General features: G+C 44.0%; 1 protein-coding gene and 1 long non-coding RNA gene across 9 annotated transcripts in view; both read right to left on the bottom strand.

Moving 5' to 3' along the window:
- LOC138680452 (scaffold attachment factor B2-like) overlaps nucleotides 1-24,893 on the bottom strand; it is a 702,355-nt gene that overhangs the window by 619,863 nt on the left and 57,599 nt on the right. The gene's annotated exons all lie outside the window — the stretch shown is intronic.
- LOC138680515 (uncharacterized) lies at nucleotides 1,405-3,490 on the bottom strand. Its single transcript, XR_011321632.1, has 4 exons — nucleotides 3,419-3,490; nucleotides 3,027-3,201; nucleotides 2,714-2,870; nucleotides 1,405-2,585 (listed from the first exon to the last, which is right to left on the bottom strand). It is a non-coding gene; the product is annotated as an uncharacterized lncRNA (long non-coding RNA).

Below are 24,893 nucleotides of genomic sequence, written 5' to 3'. Positions count from 1 at the left end.
GCCAGGAGACGGGGCCTCAGCGTACAACGTGCCTTAAATAGCCGAGAGTCCAGCAAGGGGGCGTAGCTAAGCAGATGGCGACAGCTTATTGGCTGGGGCCCAGTAAGCGGGCGTGGCTACACAGTCTGGGAGAAGGCCCAAAGCTAAAATAAATTAACAGAGAACTTGCAATTATGCGATGCCTCGGCACCTGCAATGTCAGAGATGCCATATTCTGTGCGCAGTTATGTCACGGGTGAACAGTGAGGCAGGCGGGTAGCTGCCGGGGACAGAGAAAGGGACATACCTGTAAAAGGTGAGTCCCGAATCCCTCTTCACTGACGAGGATCACATCAGGAGCCCTCAGGGTGGGTGAGGGCCACTGGAAACCTATGGATGGTGCAGAAGATGGCATCAACCCCTTACAAGAAGAGGGGAGGTCACCGCTGGTGACCACCGTCTTCCTCTCAGCCCTCTCCGAGGAGAGGGATGAGGAGGGGAAAAGGCAAGGACTGGCCACCAATAATCACCCTGAAAACACCAGTAAAGTTGACAGGGGATAAAGTCCTGCCTGCGGGTCCGAGAGTGGGCGATGTGGGTGACACCGCACTGCTCTCTCGGTCGCATAAGTGTGGGAAAACAGGGTGAGACATTACACCCCGTTACCCTGAAGCTGAAGAACCTGAAAGACAAAGGAAAAAGATTAATAAAATACAACAGGTGACCTGAAAAGGGAAAGACGGATGTGGGATCTGGGATCAGATCCAGGTCTGCCTCTTACAGACACTAAGCTTAAACTGAGGTACTTGGGCCTGTCGGTGAGTGTATACTGCGGAGGAGCCATTTTCCTTTTTAGCATATTGTCAGCCTCCTAGCGACAGCCGCATACACCCATGGTTACCAGTGTCCCCAATGAAGCGATAAAGAAAATGATTTAATGAGCACAAAACCCAGCCTCATTAATTAACTACTTCTGACACATGTCCAGGTGAGTATAGATATGCCTTCTATGACCTTCATCGTCTCTTCAGTTTGTGTGAAATAGATTACGCAGACTGAAGCAAAAATGGAGGTAGTTCTCTACTCACCAGGTCAGGTGTCCTAACTAATGAGTTTTGTTTGTTTTAGTTTTTTGTTTTGTTTTTTTACACTTGACTTGTTGAGAATAGTTCTGCTTTGTATTACCACCATTGTCTCTTCAGTCTGCGACAGATTAAGCAGACTGAAGAGATTATGGAGAAAATACAAGAATTTTTAGTTTTTTCATAGCTCCATACCAAACACACAAAGCTGTAGTGTTGTACTTAATAATTACTGGAGCTATGAGGTAGCAAAAAAAAATCGAAGTGTACAGCGCAGTGTGTTTATTTGGCGCACGGTGTGTGTTGCCGGCAGCGAAATACAAACATAACCCAACAGTATTGGGGGCAAAAAACAAGAACATTTATTTATAAACATAAAAAAAAAAATTAACAGCACCTGTTTGGGGTAGAGTGACGGAACTGGGGGGTGTGTAGCTGTGAGGCCTGGCTAACTGTGGACGACGCAGGGGTGGCAGGAGAAGGGGCAATTAAAGTACTGGGGTCTGGGAGTTTGGGGATGGTGCTTGATGCATGACAGGGCAGACACACTGGAAGGGTGAGACAAACCAGACATTACAGACACATTAGGAGGTGAGGGGGGGAAGATAGCGATAGTCCGCTTTTTCTTTTTCCCTTTCTGGGATCGGCGCTGTGGTCTAGGGAGCCTCAGTGGGCTCATTTCTTGCGGCCTAGTTATGGTGGCCGACCAATCAAGGTCCGTGTGCCGCTGCTGGGGAATGCCATGCCAGGGGTCCTGCTGCTGCATGGTGATGGGGAAGGCCATGCCAGGGTCCTGCTGCTGCATGGTGGTGGTAGAGCGGAAGGCAGTGAAGTAGGTCCAAGCAGGAGCAGCAGTTGTCATGGTGGTGGGGTGGGCTGTCCAACAGCATTCGGAATGGTGGTGGTGCTGTAGTGGTGTCCGGCAGTGCTTGCAATGGTGGTGGCCATGAAGTGGTATGCAGCAGAGGTCGGCATTGAGGTCAAACGTGACAGTGTTGGCAATGCCAAGGTGGAAATGCCGCCACTATCTGCTGAAAATACTGACTCTGCTGCATAGCCTGCACGTACGCAGCATTGTAGGCCTGCATGACACTAAGCTAGAAATCAGGAGTAAGGTGTTCCGACTTGCCCTTCTCTGTTTGTTAAAAAAAAAAATATATATATATGATGTGCTGGCCTCTGGAGGTCGGCTTTCACTTGCTCAAGGATTTTGGTGACCTCCTGGATAAGTGTATTCATATGGTTTATGGCACTATCCAGTCGGTCACCATCGCCTTGAGTCAATCATGAAAGACCAAGCTCAAGTGCAAAAACTCGGGCATGAGTGACCTATCCGAGGCCCTCTGCCGCTGCCGGGAAGAGTCCAAAAAAAAAAAAAAAAAGGAGGCAGAGGACTGGGACAGGCGAACACCAGTCTGTGTTGAAGGCCCACTTGCTGCATCGCTGCTGGAAGGCTGGGATGGGTCAATGGCTGTTTGACGAAGGACAGCTCCAGAACCAGGGTCAAGAGTGCTGCTCCATGTGCTGTGGAAAAAAAAAAAAAAAACAACATTAGTACCAAACATTTACAGAAGTAAAGCCAACTCCTGTGGAATAGAAAAATACAGATTAGGCAATACAACACAACCCATTACACCACAAAAAATACTTACGTTCTCTGGGCAAGGACCGCTCTCAAAAATGCAAGGATGCGGTGATATTTGTATTTGCGGATCCTTGCTCCAGAACTACTAGGAACCCGGCTCTCTTGACGAAGGTCCTTGTTGAAGCGATCCTTAATCGAATGCCAACGTGTTTTGACTTTGAGCACTATTGAAAAATATAAAGAATGATTAGACAATGCACTTTTGACCATGATCACACAACTGTGTGATGAGAGAAACTCTTAGGAGTTTCTCTCATCACACACAGTTGTGTGATCCCAGCCAAGGTCACTGCTGCAGCACACCGCATTGCAATACTTACAAAATGCATTTCGGACCTGAATCGGGCCGTTGGCTTTGACCACCTCATTCCATAGCCGCCGGATCGTCACGTTGTCCGAGTCCTGTGGAACCTAGGTGTCCCACAACGGGACTAGCTCATGGAACAGGGAGATTAGGATGTCATTGTCTATGAGGTCCTCATCCCGTTCTAGAACCTAAAAAGTAAATAAAGACATTAATGTTGGAGACATTAATATAAGGGAAAAAAAGAAAACAACAGAGACAGAAAACTAGAAAACTGTCATGAATATTCAAAGTCAAGAAAAAAAAAGGAGTCAACAAGAAAAAAGTAAAGAAAGAGGAAAGTAAAGAAATGCACATTCAAGAATAGTGAAGTCAGGATACAATAAACAGTCAGCCAGGTATACTTACACGCTGCCACCTTGCCACCCAACCGTGTCCACGCTGCTCCTGCTCAGCCTCTGCCACATTGTAAGAACTGCTCTAAAAAAAAAAAAAAAAAAAATTGTCACATGTGTAGATGTGACAGAGAATACTTGCCAATCTGAAGAGGTGAGTATTCACTTCACTTTCATTTCCACCTTGTGCAGGCCCAAGCCGTTGCTCCTCAAAAGATGACATTCTGATGCATGCAGCAAGAAAAAAAAAAAACACACAAAAAAAAAAAGACACAAGGACATAGAGACAGAAAATAAAAAATGAAGGCATTGGCTTTGATACTCACATTGTTCAGAGTGTTGTTTCCTCCAAGGTGCTTTCCTGCGTCTGTTATTGTTCCCAGTCTGCTGAGTGACCTGCCAATACCCACTCCCTCCTTTTATCAGTTTGTATGTGGGGGGTGGCTAATCAGTGTCTAGACATGTTTTCCTGTGGTAAAACGCATGCGTTCACATAGACCGTAATGCGTTTTTTGGCCACATTCCTTCCGCTAACAACCGCATACGTTTTGAGGCGGAAAACTGACGCCTCATAACCCCTTCATGACCCAGCCTATTTTGACCTAAATGACCTGGCCGTTTTTTGCAATTCTGACCAGTGTCCCTTTATGAGGTAATAACTCAGGAACGCTTCAACGAATCCTAGCGGTTCTGAGACTGTTTTTTCGTGACATATTGGGCTTCATGTTAGTGGCAAATTTAGGTCAATAAATTCAGCGTCTATTTGTGAAAAAAAATGGAAATTTGGCTAAAATTTCAAAAATTTCGCAATTTTCAAATTTTGAATTTTTATTCTGATAAACGAGAGAGTTATGTGACACAAAATAGTTAATAAATAACATTACCCACATATCTACTTTACATCAGCACAATTTTGGAAACAATTTTTTTTAAGGGACCACCTCACATTTGAAGTCAGTTTGAGGGGTTTATATAGCTGAAAACATCCAAAAGTGACACCATTCTAAAAACTGTACCCCTCAAGGTACTCAAAACCACATTCAAGAAGTTTATTAACCCTTCAGGTGCTTCACAGCAGCAGAAGCAACATGGAAGGAAAAAATGAACATCTAACTTTTTAGTCACAAAAATAATGTTTTAGCAACAATTTTTTTATTTTCCCAAGAATAAAAAGAGAAACTAGACACCAAAAGTTATTGTACAATTTGTCCTGAGTACGCCGATACCCCATATGTGGGGGGAACCAATGTTTGGGCGCACGACAGGGCTCGGAAGGGAAGGAGCGCCATTTGACTTTTTCAATGAAAAATTGGCTCCAATCTTTAGCAGACACCATGTCGCGTTTGGAGAGCCCCTGTGTGCCTAAACATTGGAGCTCCCCAACAAGTGACCCCATTTTGGAAACTAGACCCCCCCCAAGGAGCTTATCTAGATGCATAGTGAGCCATTTGAACCCCCAGGTGCTTCACAAATTGATCCGTAAAAATGAAAAAGTACTTTTTTTTTTTCACAAAAAATTTATTTTAGCCTCAATTTTTTCCATTTTCACATGGGCAACAGGATAAAATGGATCCTAAAATGTGTTGGGCAATTTCTCCTGAGTACACCGATACCTCATATGTGGTTACAAACCACTGTTTGTCCACACGGCAAGGCTTGGAAGGGAAGGAGCGCCATTTGATTTTTGAATGAAAAATTAGCTCCAATCATTAGCGGACACCATGTCGCGTTTCGAGAGCCCCTGTGTGCCTAAACATTGGAGCTCCCCCACATGTGACCCCAATTTGGAAACTAGACCTCCCATGGAACTAATCTAGATGTGTGGTGACCACGTTGAACCCCCACGTGCTTCACGGAAGTTAACGCAGAGCCGTGAAAATAAAAAAAATCATTTTTCTTTCCTCAAAAATGATGTTTTAGCAAGCAATTTTTTATTTTCACAAGGGTAACAGGAGAAATTGGACCCCAATTGTTGTTGCCCAGTTTGTCCTGAGTACACCGATACCCCATATGTGGGGGTAAACCACTGTTTGGGCGCACGTCGGGGCTCGGAAGGGAGGGAGCACCATTTGACTTTTTGAATGCAAGATTGACTGGAATCAATGGTGGCGCCATGTTGTGTTTGAAGACCCCTGATGTGCCTAAACAGTGGAAACCCCTCAATTCTAACTTCAACACTAACCCCAACACACCCCTAACCTTATCCCAACTCTACCCATTACCCTAATCACAACCCTAACCCCAACACACCCCTAACCCTAATCCCCACCCCAACCCTAACCACAGCCTAATCTTAACCCCATTTCCAACCCTAGCCCTAATTCCAACCCTAAGGATATGTGCCCACGTTGCGGATTCGTGAGAGATTTTTCCGCACCATTTTTGAAAAATCCGCAGGTAAAAGGCACTGCGTTTTACCTGCAGATTTACTGCGGATTTCCAGTGTTTTTTGTTCGGATTTCACCTGCAGATTCCTATTGAGGAACAGGTGTAAAACGCTGCGGAATCCACGCAAAGAATTGACATGCTGCGGAAAATACAACGCAGCGTTTCTGCGCGGTATTTTCCGCACCATGGGAACAGAGGATTTGGTTTACATGGTACTGTAAACCTGATGGAAAACTGCTAAGAATCCACAGTGGACAATCCGCTGCAGATTTGCAGCCAAATCCGCACCATGTGCACATAGCCTAATTCTAACCCTAGTTCTAGCCCTAATTCTAACCTTAACCTTAGTGGGGCAAATATATATATAAATATATATTTTCTTTATTTTATTATTGTCCCTACCTATGGGGGTGATAAAGGGGGGTTTATTTATTATATTTCTTTTTATTTTGAATGCTGTGATAGGTTCCATCAAATTGTACCTGTAACGAATCTGCCGGCCGATTCGGCTGGCGCACTGCGCATGCGCCCGCCATTTTGGAAGATGGCGGCGCACATGGAACAGACGGACAGACACCGGGAGGGACACAGGAGGTCGGTAAGTAAGAGGAGGGGGGGGGGGGGTAAATCGGACAGCGGGGGCGGGGGGGACATCGGGGGACACTAGATGACAGGACGGAGGAGAGGTGATCGGTGGCGGGGGGCAGATCGCTGCCATGGCAGGATTGTAATATTTCATTAATTTTCATTGGTGAAATATTACTATCGCTCTGATTGAAAGTGAAACGTCACTTTCAACAGCCAATCAGAGCGATCGTAGCCACGGGGGGGGGGGGGGCGAAGCCACACACAAAACCCCCCCCCCCCGGGCTAAAGTACAATTCCCCCTGTCCCTGCAGGTTGGGTGAAATTACAGTTAACCCTTTCACTCGGCCTGCAGGAGCCCAATCCGGCCATGACGCATATGCTGCGTCACAGGTCGGATTGGCACAGGTTTTCATGACGCATACGGTGCGTCAAAGGTCGGGAAGGGGTTAAATTACTACATGTAGCGTTTACAGCACCAAGCCGCAGACAATGAAAACTACGCATGCGTCGTTAAACCTGCGTCCCTAATGTTAAAGATAGGAATAAACGGAAATTTGGCGAAAAATTTGGCATTTTTTTCCCCCAACTTTGAATTTTCATACCGTTAAATCAGAGAATTATATCGCACAAAATAGTTAATAAACAACATTTCCTACATGTCTACAATCAGCACAATTTACAATTTTGGAAACAATTTATTTTGTTAGAAAGTTATAAGGGTTAAAAGTTAACCAGCGATTTCTCATTTTTACAACAAAAATTGCAAAACTATTTAATGGACCATCTCACATTTGAAGTCACTTTGAGGGGCCTATATGAAAGAAAATACACAAAAGTGACATCTAAAAACTGTATCCTTTAAGGTACTCAAACCCACGTTCATGATGTTTATTAACCCTTCCGGTGCTTCATAGGAATTTTTGGAATGTGGAAGGAAAAAAGCATTTACTTTTCTTTCACAAAAATTTTCTTTTTAGACTTTTTTTTTTTTTTTTACTTTTGCAAGGGTAACAGAAGAAAATGAACCCCATGTGTGGGAAATCCACCGTTTGGGCACACGGCAGTGCTCGGAAGGGAAGGAGCGCCGTTTGACCTTTTAAATGTAAAATTGATTGGAATAATTAGTGGTTGCCAAGTCACGTTTGGAGAGCCCCTGATGTACTTAAACAGTGGAAACCCCAACAAGTGACACTATTTTGAAACCTAGACCCCTTATCTAGATGTATATTGAGCACCTTGAACTCACAGGTGCTTCACAGAAGTTTATAGCGTATAGGCATGAAAAGTTAAAAGATTTGCCTAGATAAATCTTTAAGCTCGAAATTTTGTATTTTCACAAGGGTATCAGGAGAAAAATGGACCCCAAAATTTGCTGTGCAATTTCTTCTGAGTTCACCGATAGCCATGTGTCATCAAAAACTACTTTTAAAGCACAGTGCAAAGCTCAGAAGGGAAGAAACACCATATTACAGTGCAGATTATACTGCACTTGTTTGAGGGTGCCATGTTACATAGGCTGAGCCCCTGAGGTGCTTTGAATTCACCTGGGGTACAGTGATTATATTGACACCACAGTTGTATCACAGACTTTTATACCAATGAGCAGTAAAGATAAAATAAACTTACATTTTTACCACCAAGATTGTGTGTTAGCCCCAAGTGTTACATTTTCATACTGGGATATGGGTAAAAATGGCACAATAATTTGTCCCATAATTTCTACTGAAAGTGGCAATATCCCATATGTGACCCTACAGTACTACTTAGCCATACGGAGCGACTCGGGAGGGACAGAGAGCTATTTGACTCCTAGAACGCAGATTTTCCTAGCATAGTTTGCGGATTCCATATAAAGAATCTCTCAGCTCTAGACAAGCAGAATCCCCCCTCAAGTGACCCCATTTTGGAAATTAAAACACTTTGGGAATTTATCTACAGGTGTAGTGACGATTTTGACTCCATGTGTGTTTTCCAGAAACATGCAGCTGTGGATGTTGAAGAGTGAAAATTGCAATCTGCTGTTGTAGTTACATAGTTATTAAGGTTGAAGGAAGATTTTAAGTCCATCTAGTTCAACTCATAGCCTAACATGCCCTAACATGTTGATCCAGAGGAAGGCAAAAAAAAAACCCATGTGGCAAAGAGTAAGCTCCACACTGCGGAAAAAATTCCTTCCCGACTCCACAAATGGCAATCAGACTAGTTCCCTGGATCAACTCCCTATCCAGGAATCTAGTATATATACCCTGTAACATTATACTTTTCCAGAAAGGTATCCAGTCCCCTCTTAAATTTAAGTAATGAATCACTCATTACAACATCATACGGCAGAGAGTTCCATAGTCTCACTGCTCTTACAGTAAAGAATCCGCGTCTGTTATTATGCTTAAACCTTCTTTCTTCTCAGGTCTATGATTAAGAAGATCATCAGAAAGGTCTTTGTACCGTCCCCTCATATTTATACATTAAAATAAGATCACCCCTTAGTCTTCGTTTTTCCAAACTAAATAACCCCAAGTGTAATAACCTATCTTGGTATTGCAGACCCCCCAGTCCTCTAATAACCTTGGTCGCTCTTCTCTGCACCCGCTCCAGTTCAGCCATGTCTTTCTTATACACTGGAGACCAGAACTGTACACAGTATTTTAAGTGTGGTCGAACGAGTGACTTGTATAGAGGTAAAATTATGTTCTGATCATGAGCATCTATGCCTCTTTTAATGCATCCCATCATATTATTTGCCTTTGTAGCAGCTGCCTGACACTGGCCACTAAAAGTGAGTTTGTCATCCATTCATACTCCCAGGTCTTTTTCATTGACGGTTTTACCCAGAGTTTTAGAATTAAGCACATAGTTATACGGGCTTGTTTCCACTTGCGAGATATACAGTTAGGTCCATATATATTTGGACAGAGACAACATTTTTCTAATTTTTGTTATAGACATTACCACAATGAATTTTAAACAAAACAATTCAGATGCAGTTGAAGTTCAGACTTTCAGCTTTCATTTGTGGGTATCCACATTAAAATTGGATGAAGGGTTTAGGAGTTGCAGCTCCTTAACATGTGCCACCTTGTTTTTAAAGGGACCAAAAGTAATTGGACAGATTCAATAATTTTAAATAAAACTTTCATTTTTAGTACTTGGTTGAAAACCCTTTGTGAGCAATGACTGCCTGAAGTCTTGAACTCATGGACATCACCAAAAGCTGTGTTTCCTCCTTTTTGATGCTCTGCCAGGCCTTCACTGCCGTGGTTTTCAGTTGCTGTTTGTTTGTGGGCCTTTCTGCCTGAAGTTTAGTCTTTAACAAGTGAAATGCTGCTCAATTGGGTTGAGATCAGGTGACTGACTTGGCCATTCAAGAATATTCCACTTCTTTGCTTTAATAAACTCCTGGGTTGCTTTGGCTTTATGTTTTGGGTCATGGTCCATCTGTAGTATGAAACGACGACCAATCAGTTTGGCTACATTTGACTGGATCTGAGCCCTCAGTATGTCTCTGAATACCTCAGAATTCATTCGGCTGCTTCTGTCCTGTGTCACATCATCAATAAACACTAGTGACCCAGTGCCACTGGCAGCCATGCATGCCCAAGCCATCACACTGCCTCCGCCATGTTTTACAGATGATGTGGTATGCTTTGGATCATGAGCTGTACCACACCTTTGCCATAATTTTCACTTTCCATCATTCTGGTAGAGGTTGATCTTGGTTTCATCTGTCCAAAGAATGTTCTTCCAGAACTGTGCTGACTTTTTTAGATGTTTTTTAGCAAAGTTTAGTCTAGCCTTTTTATTCTTGATGCTTATGAGTGGCTTGCACCATGCAGTGAACCCTCTGTATTTACTTTCATGCAGTCTTCTCTTTATGGTAGATTTGGATATTGATTCACCTACCTCCTGGAGAGTGTTGTTCACTTGGTTGGCTGTTGTGAAGGGGTTTCTCTTCACCATGGAGATTATTATTCTGCGATCATCCACCAATGTTGTCTTCTGTGGGCGCCCAGGTCTTTTTGCATTGATGAGTTCACCAGTGCTTTCTTTCTTTCTCAGGATGTACCAAACTGTAGATTTTGCCACTCCTAATATTGTAGCAATTTCTCGGATGGGTTTTTTCTGTTTTCGCAGCTTTAGGATGGCTTGTTTCACCTGCATGGAGAGCTCCTTTGACCACATGTTTACTTCACAGCAAAACCTTCCAAATGCAAGCACCACACCTCAAATCAACTCCAGGCCTTTTATCTGCTTAATTGAGAATGACATAACGAAGGTATTGCCCACACCTGTCCGTGAAATAGCCTTGGAGTCAATTTCCAATTACTTTTGGTCCCTTTAAAAACAGGGTGGCACATGTTAAGGAGCTGAAACTCCTAAACCCTTCATCCAATTTTAATGTGGATACCCACAAATGAAAGCTAAAAGTCTGAACTTCAACTGTATCTGAATTGTTTTGTTTAAAATTCATTGTGGTAATGTCTATGACCAAAATTAGAAAAATGTTGTCTCTGTCCAAATATATATGGAGCTAACTGTACGTTCGAGTCTCGCATGTGGAAACGAAGCTCAGGCGCCGGCACTCCAGAGCGGAGCGTGCGCCCGCATAGGAACACATGGAGCTGCACGCTCCGCTCCGGAGTGCCGGCACCAGAGCTTCGTTTCCACATGCGAGACACGGACGTGTTCCTCGCAAGTGAAAACAAGCCCTACATCTTATTACTTCTATCCAAGTGCATGACCTTACATTTATCCCCATTAAGGCTGTGTGCACACGTTGCGTTTTTTTCGCGTTTTTTCCCGATAAAAGCGCTATAAAACCGCAAAAAAAACGCATACAATAAGCATTCCAAAACTTAGAATGAATTCCGCGTGTTTAGTGCACATGATGCGTTTTTTCCACACAAAAAAACGCATTGCGGTAAAAACCGCAGCATATTCAGTAATTTTGCGGATTTCCCACTACAAAATGCATTGGGAAGTGTCCGGAAAAAACCGCGGCAAAAACTCGTCAAAACCGCGGCAAAAACGCATGCGGTTTTCTTGCAGAAAATGTCCGGTTTTTCCTCAGGAATTTTCTGCGAGAAATCCTGAACGTGTGCACTTAGCCTTAAGCTCATTTGCCATTTATCAGCCCAAGCTTCTAGTTACACAAGTCATCCTGTAATATAAAATTGTCCTCCTCTGTATTGATTACCCTGCAGAGTTTAGTGTCATCTGCAAATATTGAAATTCTACTCTGAATGCCCCCTACAAGGTCATTAATAAATATGTTAAAAAGAAGAGGGCCCAATACTGACCTTTGTGGTACCCCACTGCTAACCGCGACCCAGTCCGAGTGTGCTCCATTAATAACCACCCTTTGTTTCCTATCCCTGACCAGCTCTCCCTATCCCCATTATTCTCATTTTATGTATCAACCTTTTGTGTGGCACCGTATCAAAAGCTTTTGAAAAGTCCATATACACTATGTCCACTGGGTTCCCTAGGTCTAGTGACCGTACATTATGCCCAGTTCATGCTTCTGGAGACACCGGTAAATTAGGCAGGCTCTCATCACTACAGAAATGCCAAACATGTAGGCACTAAATGTGGTTTAGGCACAGTGTCCACTGAAGGGGTTAACTAGTGGAACAGTTTTATAGAGTGAGGAGTTACAGAATTGGCGATACCAAATGTGTACTTTCACTGTATTTTTATTTACATAGGGTAAATGTATTTATTGGAAAAAATATTTGTTTTCTTTATTTGGGGATCTTTTAACCCTTTAATGACCGATACGCCTTTTAACGGCGGTCATTAAGGGCACTTAAACCACAGCGCCGTTAATTAACGGCGCTGTGGAAAAAGTAAATAGCGCCCCCCAGAGTCCAATTTTCTCCGGGGTCTCAGCTGCCGGGGGTAGCAGAGACACCAGAGAACATGATTCGGGTCGGTTTTTACCAACCCTGCTTTTGCGATCGCCAGTAATTAACAGTTTACCGGCGATCGCAAAAAAAATAAAAAATCCAGACTTGCGTTTTCTTTCTCTCCCTTCTGATGTGATCGCACATTAGAGGGGAGAGAAAAAGGGCCCCCTGAGCCCCCCACGGTACCTTATGTACCAAAAAATGTAACCCCCCCCCCCCCGTCCCCGACCCTCCTCCGTCTCCTCTGGGCTCCAAAATGGCGGGCGCATGTGCAGATCAGAGGGGAGAGAAATGATGTGATCGCACATCAGAGGGGAGAGAAATAAGAGTCCCCCCCCCCCCCCCCCGATACCTAGACGTCCCCCGGTCCCCAGCTCCCGGCCCCCCTTCTCTGCTGGAAGAAAATGGCGGGCGCATGCGCAGTGCACCCACCAAGATCTGCCAGCAGACACCCAGCAACCAGTGAGAATTTTCTCATTGGCTGCTGTGTTTTGATTACTGTGATATGTCCTATCACAGTGATCAAAACCCCTAATATTTGATAAACATGGCAGCACTTGGGCTGTACCCCTCTTCTCTCCTTGTAGTAGTTCTGGGAGAGAAGAGAGACAGACTAAATTTCAAGTGCTGCCCTGTCAGTTAACAAAAACATTTCTGCATCCGCCAGCATCTCATTTACCCACCCCCATTCTCCGTAATCCCTGCATCATCAGCAGAGGATTATTTTTAAAAAAAATTATAATTTTTTCTTCTTTTTTTTTTTTAAATTTTAGGGTTAGGGTTAAGCATATTAGGGTTAGCAGAGGAAATATATAAAATGGCCCACAGAACTTTCAGCGCGAAGCAAGCTTACAGCCTGCTTTGCTCCGGCAGTGAAACTAAATCTGCCTCTGAAGCTGAGCAGCTTTCAGACAGTGATGACGACTCTTCCTCCACGGGATCCCCCACCCCAGTGGTAGCGGAGTCAGTCGTCACTGCTGAAGCTTCCGAGGCAGGACCAAGTAACGCAGTCCCCCCACCGTAGTATAATGACACCTCATTTTCCCCTCAAATTCCCCCTTTTTCTGCAGCCCCTGGAATAAGAGTAGATGTCGCCAATTTTACCCCTATTGATTTTTTTCATATTTTAATTTACCCCGAAGTCCTGCAATTAATCGTCCACCAAACAAACCTATATGCCAGGCAATATATTTCCCAAAAACACACTGCCTTTCATTCCCATTCCTGGGTCCCCACAAATGTCCCCGAAATTAAAAAAAATTCTTAGGCCTCACCTTGAATATGGATGGAGTAAAAAAAAAAAAAAAAAAAACACACTCTGCTCTTACTGGGCAACAAAAGCTGTCCACTGCACCCTTGTATTTGCAGCCATCATGTCCCGAGTCAGTTACAAAGCCCTGATGAGATTCCTCCACTTCAGTGACAATTCCCAAGCTCTCCCAAGAACTGACCCCAACTACGATCGGCTAAATAAATTAAGACCCCTAATTTCCCTCCTAAAAACTTTGTTTCTAAATTTTTATACCTCAGAGCAAAATGTGGCAGTCGACGAGTCCTTGATGAGCTACAAGGGCAGTCTGTCATTCCCCCAATTTATTCCCTCCAAGAGAGCCAAATACAGCATAAAATTATACAAAACTTGCGAGAGCTCATCAGGGTACACGTCCACCTTCCTAACTAACCCCTTCCCGACCTTTGACGCCACGTAGGCGTCAAAGTCGGTGCCAATCCGACCCATGACGCCTATGTGGCGTCATGGAAAGATCGCGTCCCTGCAGATCGGGTGAAAGGGTTAACTCCCATTTCACCTGATCTGCAGGGACAGGGGGAGTGGTAGTTTAGCCCAGGGGGGTGGCTTCACCCCCCCATGGCTACGATCGCTCTGATTGGCTGTTGAAAGTGAAACTGCCAATCAGAGCGATTTGTAATATTTCACCTATTAAAACTGGTGAAATATTACAATCCAGCCATGGCCGATGCTGCAATATCATCGGCCATGGCTGGAAACACTAATGTGCCCCCACCCCACCGATCGCCCCCCCAAGCCACCGATCTGTCAGGTACACTGCTCAGGCTCCCCTCCGTCCTGTGCTCCGCTCCCCCGTGCTCCAATCACCCCCCTCCCCCATGCTCTGATCCAACCCCCCTGCACTCCGATCCGCAGCATGTGTACAGCGATTTTTGTTTCCCATAGGTTTACATTGAACTGTAAACTCATGGGAAACTGCTGCAGATCCGCAGTGTTTTCCGCAGCGTGTGCACATACCTTTAGAATTAGTCTATGTGCACACGGTGCGGATTTGGCTGCGGATTCGCAGCAGTGTTCCATCAGGTTTACAGTACCATGTAAACCTATGGAAAACCAAATACGCTGTGCCCATGGTGCGGAAAATACAGCGCGGAAACGCGGCGTTGTATTTTACGCAGCATGTCAATTCTTTGTGCGGATTCCGCAGCGTCTTACACCTGTTCCTCAATAGGAATCCACAGGTGAAATCCGCACAAAAAACACTGGAAATCCGCGGTAAATCCGCAGGTAAAATGCAGTGCCTTTTACCCGCAGATTTTTCAAAAATGATGCTGAAAAATCTCACACGAATCCGCAACGTGGGCACATAGCCTTAGGGTTAGGGTTGGAATTAGGGTTGTGGTTAGGGTTGTGATGAGGGTTATGGCTACAGTTGGGATTAGGGTTAGGGGTGTGTTGGGGTTAGTGTCGGAGTTAGAATTGAGGGGTTTCCACTGTTTAGGCACATCAGGGGTCTCCAAACGCAACATGGCACCACTATTGATTCCAGCCAATCTTGTATTCAAAAAGTCAAATGGTGCTCCCTCACTTCCGAGCCCCAACGTGCGCCCAAACAGTGGTTTACCCCCACATATGGGGTAGCAGTGTACTCAGGACAAACTGCGCAACAATTCCTGGGGTCCAATTTCTCCTTTTACCCTTGTGAAAATAAAAAAATGCTTGCTAAAACATCATTTTTGAGGAAAGAAAAATGATTTTTTATTTTCACGGCTCTGCGTTGTAAACGTCTGTGAAGCACTTGGGGGTTCAAAGTGCTCACCACATATCTAGATAAGTTCCTTGGGGGGTCTAGTTTCTAAAATGGGGTCACTTATGGGGGGTTTCTACTGTTTAGCCACATCAGGGTCTCTGCAAACGCAACGTGATGCCCGCAGAGCATTCCATCAAAGTCTGCACACAGGGGCTCTCCAAACGCGACATGGTGTCCGCTAACGATGGAGATAATTTTTCATTCAAAAAGTCAAACGTCACTACTTCACTTCCGAGCCCCGACATGTGCCCAAACAGTGGTTTACCCCCACATATGGGGTATCAGCGTACTCAGAAGAAACTGGACAACAACTTTTGGGGTCAAATTTCTCCTGTTACCCTTAGGAAAATAAAAAATTGCAGGCTAAAAGATCATTTTTGAGAAAATAAATTATTTTTTTTATTTTCATGGCTCTGCGTTATAAACTTCTGTGAAGCACTTGGGGGTTCAAAGTCCTTACCACACATCTAGATTAGTTCCTTTGGGGGTCTAGTTTCCAAAATGGGGTCATTTGTGGGGGATCTCCAATGTTTAGGCACACAGGGGCTCTCCAAACGCGACATGGTGTCTGCTAACAATTGGAGCTAATTTTCCATTCAAAAAGTCAAATGGCACGCCTTCCCTTTCCGAGCCCTGCCGTGTGCTTAAACAGTGGTTTACCCCCACATGAGGTATCGGCGTACTCGGGAGAAATTGCCCAACAAATTTTAGGATCCATTTTATCCTATTGCCCATGTGAAAATTAAAAAATTGAGGCAAAAAGAAATTTTTTGTGAAAAAAAAAAGTATTTTTTCATTTTTACAGATCAATTTGTGAAGCACCTGAGGGTTTAAAGTGCTCACTAGGCATCTAGATAAGTTCCTTGGGGGGTCTAGTTTCCGAAATGGGGTCACTTGTGGGGGAGCTCCAATGTTTAGGCACACAGGGGCTCTCCAAACGCGACATGGTGTCCGCTAACGATGGAGATAATTTTTCATTCAAAAAGTCAAATGGCGCTCCTTCCCTTCCGAGCCTTACCATGTGCTTAAACAGTGGTTTACCCCCACATGTGAGGTATCGGTGTACTCAGGAGAAATTGCCCAACAAATTTTAGGATCCATTTTATCCTGTTGCCCATGTGAAAATAAAAAAAATTGGTTCTGAATTAAAATGTTTGTGAAAAAAAAAAAGTTAAATGTTCATTTTTTCCTTCCACATTGCTTCAGTTCCTGTGCAGCAACTGAAGGGTTAATACAGTTCTTGAATGTGGTTTTGCGCACCTTGAGGGGTGCAGTTTTTAGAATGGTGTCACTTTTGGGCATTTTCTGCCATATAGACCCCTAAAAATGACTTCAAATGTGAGGTGGTCCCTAAAAAAAAATGGTATGTAAATTTTGCTGTAAAAATAAGAAATTACTGGTCAAGTTTTAACCCTTATAACTCCCTAATAAAAAAAAAAATTTTGTTTCCAAAATTGTGCTGATGTAAAGTAGACATATGGGAAATGTTATTTATTTACCATTTTGTGTGACATATCTCTCTGATGTAAGGGCATAAAAATTCAAAGTTTGAAAATTGCAAAATTTTCACCATATTTCCGTTTTTTTCATAAATAATCGCAAGTAATATCAAAGAAATGTTACCACTAACATGAAGTACAATATGTCACGAAAAAACCTCAGAATCAGCAGGATCCGTTGAAGCGTTCCCAAGTTATAACCTGACAGTGGTCAGAATTGTAAAAATTGGCTCGGTCATTAAAGGGAACCTGTCACCCCGTTTTTTGAGATTGAGATATAAATTCTGTTAAATAGGGCCTGCGCTGTGTGTTACTATAGTGTATGTAGTGTACCCCGATTCCCCACCTATGCTGAGAAATACATTACCAAAGTCGCCGTTTTCGCCTGTCAATCAGGCTGGTCTGGTCAGATGGGCGTGGTGACATTGCTCTTTTCTTCCCCAGCTTTCCGTTGGTGGCGTAGTGGTGTGCGCATGTCCAGAGTTCCGAATCCCATCCGAGTTGCATCTCGGCTTTGGGAAAATGGCCGCCGCGATCTCTTCTGCGCACGCGCGGCATCCCGCGGCCATTTTCCTGAAGCCCCGTGCAGCAGAGCACTCGATCTGCGCACGCGCGGCCCCAGGAAGATGGCCGCCCCCACCGATGACAGGGGCAATAGCGCAGAACGCGCGCTTTTGCTTCACGTGCGCGCAGGGGATTCGGAAATCTGGACATGCGCACACCACTACGCCACCAACGGAAAGCTGGGGAAGAAAAGAGCAATGTCACCACGCCCATCTGACCAGACCAGCCTGATTGACAGGCGAAAACGGCGACTTTGGTAATGTATTTCTCAGCATAGGTGGGGAATCGGGGTACACTACATACACTATAGTAACACACAGCGCAGGCCCTATTTAACAGTATTTATATCTCAATCTCAAAAAACGGGGTGACAGGTTCCCTTTAAGCACCAAATTGGCGCTGTCACTAAGGGATTAAAAAATATACAGTTATATGAAAAAGTTTGGGCACCCCTACTAATCTTAAGCTTAATGTTTTCTAAAAAAAATTATTTTTTTTTGCAACAGCTATTTCAGTTTCATATATCTAATAACTGTTGGACACAGTAAGGTTTCTGCCTTGAAATGAGGTTTATTGTTCTAACAGAAAATGTGCAATCTGCATTCAAACAAAATTTGACAGGTGCATAAGCATGGGCACCCCACCAGAAAAGTGACATTAATAATTAGTAGATCCTCCCTTTACAAAAATAACAGCCTCTAGTCGCTTCCTGTAGCTTTTAATGAGTTCCTTGATCCTGGATGAAGGTATTTTTGACCATTCCTCTTTACAAAACAATTTCAGTTCATTTAAGTTTGATGGTCGCCGAGCATGGACAGCCCTCTTCAAATGATCCCACAGATGTTCAATGATGTTCAGTTCTGGGGACTGGGATGGCCAAAAAAATCCCAAGGACTTCTCACTTTCCTCCAGTTCCTGGAGAAAATCGTTAAGGATCTCATACTGGAGTCGATGGAACAGGGGGAAGCCTTCAAGTCTGAGGATGTCCAAAGACCTGCAAAGCACCATTTTCCTTGCCCTGTCCCTTTCACTCCCACCCAGGCCTTTGTATCTCCCTGTTTTGAGACCTAGCACACATCTTGCATGTTTTTTTCTTTCAATAATTTTCTGCTTAGTGGGCCCCAGCAGAGTAATTTTTATAGAACAAATAATGGAGAGTATTTGCATTGGTAGATCCCATTTTACCCCATTTCACAATTAATTCCAGGACCTGGTCAATTACATACCAAACTACTATTCCAACAAATTCTCATCCACATACCCACGTCTGTACACTGCAGTCTGAGGACCCCTCAAATGTTCTTGAAAAGCCAGGTCATCAGAAAATTAATTCTAGGACTTAATTACTCAAACATTTTTGACCGTTTAGCTTACTTTGACTTTTTACAGCTTTTGTTTCCATTTATATTGCTTAAGTATTTATGTTGGCGATACACGTATGATCATTTTACTGGAGGATCTCTAATAATGAGGACGTTCCGTACTTAAATACCATGGGCTTTACTGCATGGTTCATACCAAACCTCTGGTACCAGACAATACTTTTTTTTTTTTTTTTTAATTCGTTTATTTATTAATCACAAATAAAATACAGTATAAATGTTTGTCTTTGTTATTGACTTGCACGGTTACATTCGCAAGAAAGAAAAAGACATCAGAGCATACATATACCAATCATTTGTATATATACGGAAGAAGACATATACGTGAAATTATGGAACTGTCAGTATGCAAAGTTCCTAAACTACAACTAAACTAAGCCTCCAAAGCTACTACTACGTCGCCTTTTAGCAGTAACATTATACTCTCCATTGCGCAATATCTGCAGAACAAGAGGTCAAATAAACTGTATCTTTATCAATTGGTTAGATCACAAAGTGAGATGGGAGGCATTCCACCTATCCCAGATTTTATTGAATTTGCCCGGGCAACCCCTATTCTGGTAGAGTGTGCGTTCATATGGGACAATTGTGTTCACCAGCTCAACCCAGGACCTAAGTGTGGGGGGTGACTTTCCCATCCACCGCAACGCTAACATCTTTCGTGCCAAAAATACTTCTCGTAAAAAAATCCCAACATAATGTTCCCAAACCTCCTCATCCCACACTCCAAACAGACAGACCAGGGGCTCAAGAGGGACCGGGATTGACAGTAGTGAGGTCAATAACGACGTTACCTCCCTCCAATATTGAAAAATAATTGGGCACTGCCATATCATGTGTATGAAGTCAGCATCTGGTGAGTGGCAACGCAGACATTCCGACGTCGAGTATCGACCCATCCGAAAAAGTCTCACTGGGGTCAGATATGACTGATGAATTATATATAACTGGGTCATCTTGTTATTAATTGACGGGGATACTTTAAGGGGAGAGTCAAGAACATCCTCCCACGCTTCACTCTGCATATCAGGGATAAGTCCCTCCCACTTGCCCTTGACCAAGTCTATAGCTGAGTTCGCACCCATTGACAACAGATATGTGTACAAAGATGAAATAAGACCCTGAGGTCCCTGTGATTTAAGAATGCCTATCAGTGGCAAAGATGAGATGTTGCGGTTTGCTCCCACATTTCTAATATATGACTGAATAGCTGTTCTAAGTTGTAGATAGCGGAAAAATTGAGATCTTGGAAAAGCTTATTTAGCTTGCAGCTGTTCAAAAGACATAAAGACCCCCTGATCGTATAAATCCCCCACCGAGAAAACCCCATGGGAAATCCAAAAACCTGCAGATCGATGATCTATCAACATGGGGAAATAACCATTGTCCCATAAAGGCATTTCAGCAATAATATCTCCAAATCCAATAACTTTTTTAATCTGCCTCCAGGCTGATCGTGCCAGTCGGAGCATGGGTAGCATGCGGGGAGCGTTTATTTTCCCCGACTCCAAAAGGCCCAATGGACATTTAGCGCTAACAGAACTAACCAGATGACTCTCAGAATTAGGGAGGTAGTTATGAGGCATCCATTTACTTAGTGCCCTCGCCTGTCCTGCCAGATAGTATAGAAAAAAAAAAAAAAAAAAAAATCAGGCAATGCCGCTCCTCCCCCCTGCTTAGATCTCTGCAAAGTAGTTAATTTAAGCTTAGGCCTGCTTTTTCCCCATATGAATGAAGCAACCTGAGAGTTTAAGTTGGTGAAGAAGAACTTCGGTACAGTTACTGCGCTATATTGAAGACAATAGTTAAGGTACTGTCACACTAGACGATATCGCTAGCGATCCGTGACGTTGCAGCGTCCTCGCTAGCGATATCGTCCAGTGTGACAGGCAGCAGCGATCAGGCCCCTGCTGGGAGATCGCTGGTCGGGGAAGAAAGTCCAGAACTTTTATTTCGTCGCTGGACTCCCCGTAGACATCGCTGAATCGGCGTGTGTGACACCGATTCAGCGATGTCTTCACTGGTAACCAGGGTAAACATCGGGTAACTAAGCGCAGGGCCGCGCTTAGTAACCCAATGTTTACCCTGGTTACCAGCGTAAAAAAACAAACAGTACATACTTACATTCAGCTGTCTGTCCCTTGCCGTCTGGTTCCTGCACTGACTGCTGGCCGTAAAGTGAAAGCAGAGCACAGCCACAGCGGTGAGTCACCGCTGTGTGACTCACCGCTGTGCTGTGCTTTCACTTTCACTTTACGGCCAGCAGTGAGTGCAGGAACCAGACGGCAAGGGACAGACAGCTGAATGTAAGTATGTACTGTTTGTTTTTTTACGCTGGTAACCAGGGTAAACATCGGGTTACTAAGCGCGGCCCTGCGCTTAGTTACCCGATGTTTACCCTGGTTACCGGGGACCTCGGGATCGTTGGTCGCTGGAGAGCTGTCTGTGTGACAGCTCTCCAGCGACCAAACAGCGACGCTGCAGCGATCCGGATCGTTGTCGGTATCGCTGCAGCGTCGCTAAGTGTGACGGTACCTTTAAACTTAGGGAGCAATATCATTTTAATGAGGTTAATACAACCTGCTACAGATAATGGAATCTTGCTCCAAGATGTAAATTTCAATTTAGCGTAATCTAGCAGAGGGAGAATATTGAGTTGTAAGTCCGACCCACTATGTTGAGACATATATATATATACCCAAGTACTTAAAGTTAGATACTACGGGCAACGAGGAAAGAGTATTGAGATTAGATGCTGGGGACAGAGAGGTAATAAAGCAGATTTATCCTAGTTAATATATAGGCCTGAGAACCCACTAAATCTATCTATGGTAGTAATCACCCTCGGTAACGTCTCTTCCGTGTTATCCATGAATACTATCATGTCTTCAGCGTATAAACCAATGGTATCAATGCGATCCGCTATTTTTATACCCTCAATACCGGGGGAAGATCGGAGACGTATTGCCAATGCCTCTATTACTAGAGCAAATAGGGCTGGGGAAAGGGGACACCCTTGACGGGTTCCCCTATATAATAAAAGGCTCAGAGATGGAGCCGTTTACTATTATGCGGGCCTTTGGTTTCATGTATAATACATTAACCCAATTCAGGAATTTAGCCCCGAAACCATATTTCTGCAGGCAAGCAGACAAAAAGGGCCATTCAAGAGAGAAACGCCTTAGCTGCGTCCAGCGACGCCAACGCCCAGTTATTCTCAGGTAGCAAAGAACTGTATTGGATTATCGATTGAACCCGCCTGATATTTATAGAGGTGCTCTTACCAGGCATAAAGCCAGTTTGATCCGGGTGTATAATGTCTAGTATAACAGAGTTCAACCTAGTGGCTAAAATTTAAGTAAAAATCTTATAGTCTACATTTACTAACGATATGGGGCGATAGGACCCGCACTCTAATGGATCTTTCCCCTCCTTTCTGAGTACAATAATATGTGCCTCATAAAAAGTATCGGGCAGGCATCCCCCTCTCCATATCTCTCTGAATACTTGCAATAAAAGTGGAGCTAGTACTTATCGGTATTTCCTATACAATTCGACTGGAAAGCCATCTGGCCCAGGGGCCTTCCCAGAGGCCATATCCGTTATAGCTTGCTCTATTTCTTCTAGGGTAAATTCAGCGTCCATAAAGGCCTGCTGGGTGGAATTCAGTGTAGGGAATTCTATATCGGATAAATATTCTAAACAATCTGAAACACTGAAATCGCTCTTGGACTCATATAACCCTTTATAATAATTATAAAAGCACTGAAGTATTTCCTCGGTGGTGGTGTTCAACGAGCCGTCTGGCGAACGAAGTTGTATTACCATATTAGACGTATCGTGTTGACGTACCAGGAAAGCTAAAAATTTCCCCGCCTGATTCCCCACTTCAAAATATGATTGTCGCGTAAAAAACAGCTTACGTTTGGATTTAGTGTCCAGGTGTTGGGCATATAATCTTTGCAGGGTTAACCACTCAACCTTATTATTATTAGTTTGACTGGCTGTATATGCGGCCTCAGCATGTTTCAAGCGTTGCTCAATTTCATCGTCGTCTCTCGATGTCACCCTTTTAACATAAGAAATCGTAGAGGACAAACAGCCCCTTAGGTACGCCTTAAGGGCGTCCCAAAATAAATTAATATCCTGAGGTTCTGGGTGAGATCGAGTATAACAATTCAACTGGTCAACTGTTCTATCACTTGAGTCTATTAGTTTAAGCCAAAAGGGGTTCAACTTCCATATTCTACCATTAGTCAGTTTCCCAAATGTAAGCGTGAGAACAATTGGACTGTGATCCGAGATTCCTCTATTACCATGCTCTATACCGCTTACCCATTGCACCAAGCCTCCAGACCCAAAAATATAGTCTATACGGGACAGGGAACTCTTAGTAGATGAGTGGCAGGTATATCCTTTTACCCCAGGGTGATGTATCCTCCACAGGTCCACCCAGCCACTATTTTCTATGAACAGTGCCAGCTGAGTCGGGGCCAATGAAGAAGACAAAGACAGAGGTTCCCCAGATGACCTGTCTCCCAGTCTCAACCTATCCAGACCGCTATCCATTACTAGGTTAAAGTCACCCATACAGATAACATGTGCGTCTGGGTAATTTAAAGCAAAACTCATTGCCATCTTAAGTACTGAAATATTAGCTGGAGGGGGGTTGTAAATGCACAATATAACATATTCACGGGAATTAATTAATGCATGAACAAAAACAAAACGTCCCTCTGTGTCCCGCCGAGTCGTCCGGGCCTCCCATCGAACATCTCTGTGTATTAACAATGATACCCCTCTCGAGTAGCTGGTATGGAACGCATGAACATGCCATTGTACCCAGGGTTTCTGTACGCTTCTGGCTGTATCTAGTTAAATGTGTTTCTACCAGGGCCACAATATGAGGATGATATCGCCTGATCTGGGAGAACACCTTAATTTTCTTCCGGGGTGATTTAATACCCCATATATTCCAGGTCATACATATCAATTTAGACTCCATATTCATTCCTTAACCTATGGCATACAATGATGGTCGAGAGAGGTCTACAGATTACGCATAGATAATTATAACAGCTCTGGAGGCGGCTTTTACCTAAATACTTAGTAGGGCTAGTTAAACTTAACAAAAAAAGAAAACTCAACAAGAACTGAACAATCCAGGAGCATTGTTTATCGCTCCCATCATCAAATAAACCTGGGGATACCCCCGCTGACTCCAGCGTCCGGTATTGTTGGTGTTTTGAACGCTCGCAGAGAGAGCTCCAATTTCAAAATTTAAAGAGACATTAGTTGGTCGGAAACTTATCAGGGTTCCGTTGCATTAGACTTCCCACGGGATCGCAGCCAGTCCTCTGCCTCCGATGGGTCAGTGAAGAACAAGGAGGAACCATTGCAGACCACCCGGAGACGTGCTGGATAGATCATGGAGTAGATGATATTCTTGTCTCGGAGTTGTTTTTTGACATCCATAAATCTTGCCCGCTGTTTCTGAAGTTCAACGGAGAAGTCTGGGAAAATCGAGATTGTAGCACTATTAAACTTGATGGGACTCTTGTCGTGCCAGTCGCAGAATAGCATCTCTGTCCTTGCAGTTAAGGATGTGTGCCAGGAACGGTCTGGGTGGGGCTCCAGGAGGAAGGGATCTTGTAGGGACTCTATGGGCTCATTCCACCGAGAACATTGGGGAGAACGTGTCTCCTAGAGAGGATTTGAGCCAATCTTCCAGGAATTTTTCAGGTTGTTGGCCTTCTGAGCGCTCCGGCAGACCAATAATGCGAATATTGTTTCGGCGCAGTCTGTTTTCCAAATCGTCTGCCTTTTGTTTCCAGGCGTTTATGGACCCAGCAACTTTCGCTAGTTTTGCCTCCATAGGTTTGATAGTGTCCTCCACCTGAGACACCCTTGTTTCAACTTCTGTTATACGTCCCTTCATGGTCTGCATGTCTTGCCTTAGGCGCCCCACCTCCGTGTGTACATCCTCTATTTTTTCAGAAAGAGACGTCCTAGTTAGAGATATAGCTTGCATTAATTGTTCAGATGCTTGCTTAAGAGTCAAATCATCTTGCTCACTCTCATCAACACTATCAGAGAGACGGA

This window comes from Ranitomeya imitator, chromosome 1, assembly GCF_032444005.1.
Source record: "Ranitomeya imitator isolate aRanImi1 chromosome 1, aRanImi1.pri, whole genome shotgun sequence".
In the NCBI taxonomy this organism is placed as follows: domain Eukaryota; kingdom Metazoa; phylum Chordata; class Amphibia; order Anura; family Dendrobatidae; genus Ranitomeya; species Ranitomeya imitator.
Note: the sequence above shows the minus strand (reverse complement) of the source record. Positions and strands in the feature narration are given on the sequence as shown.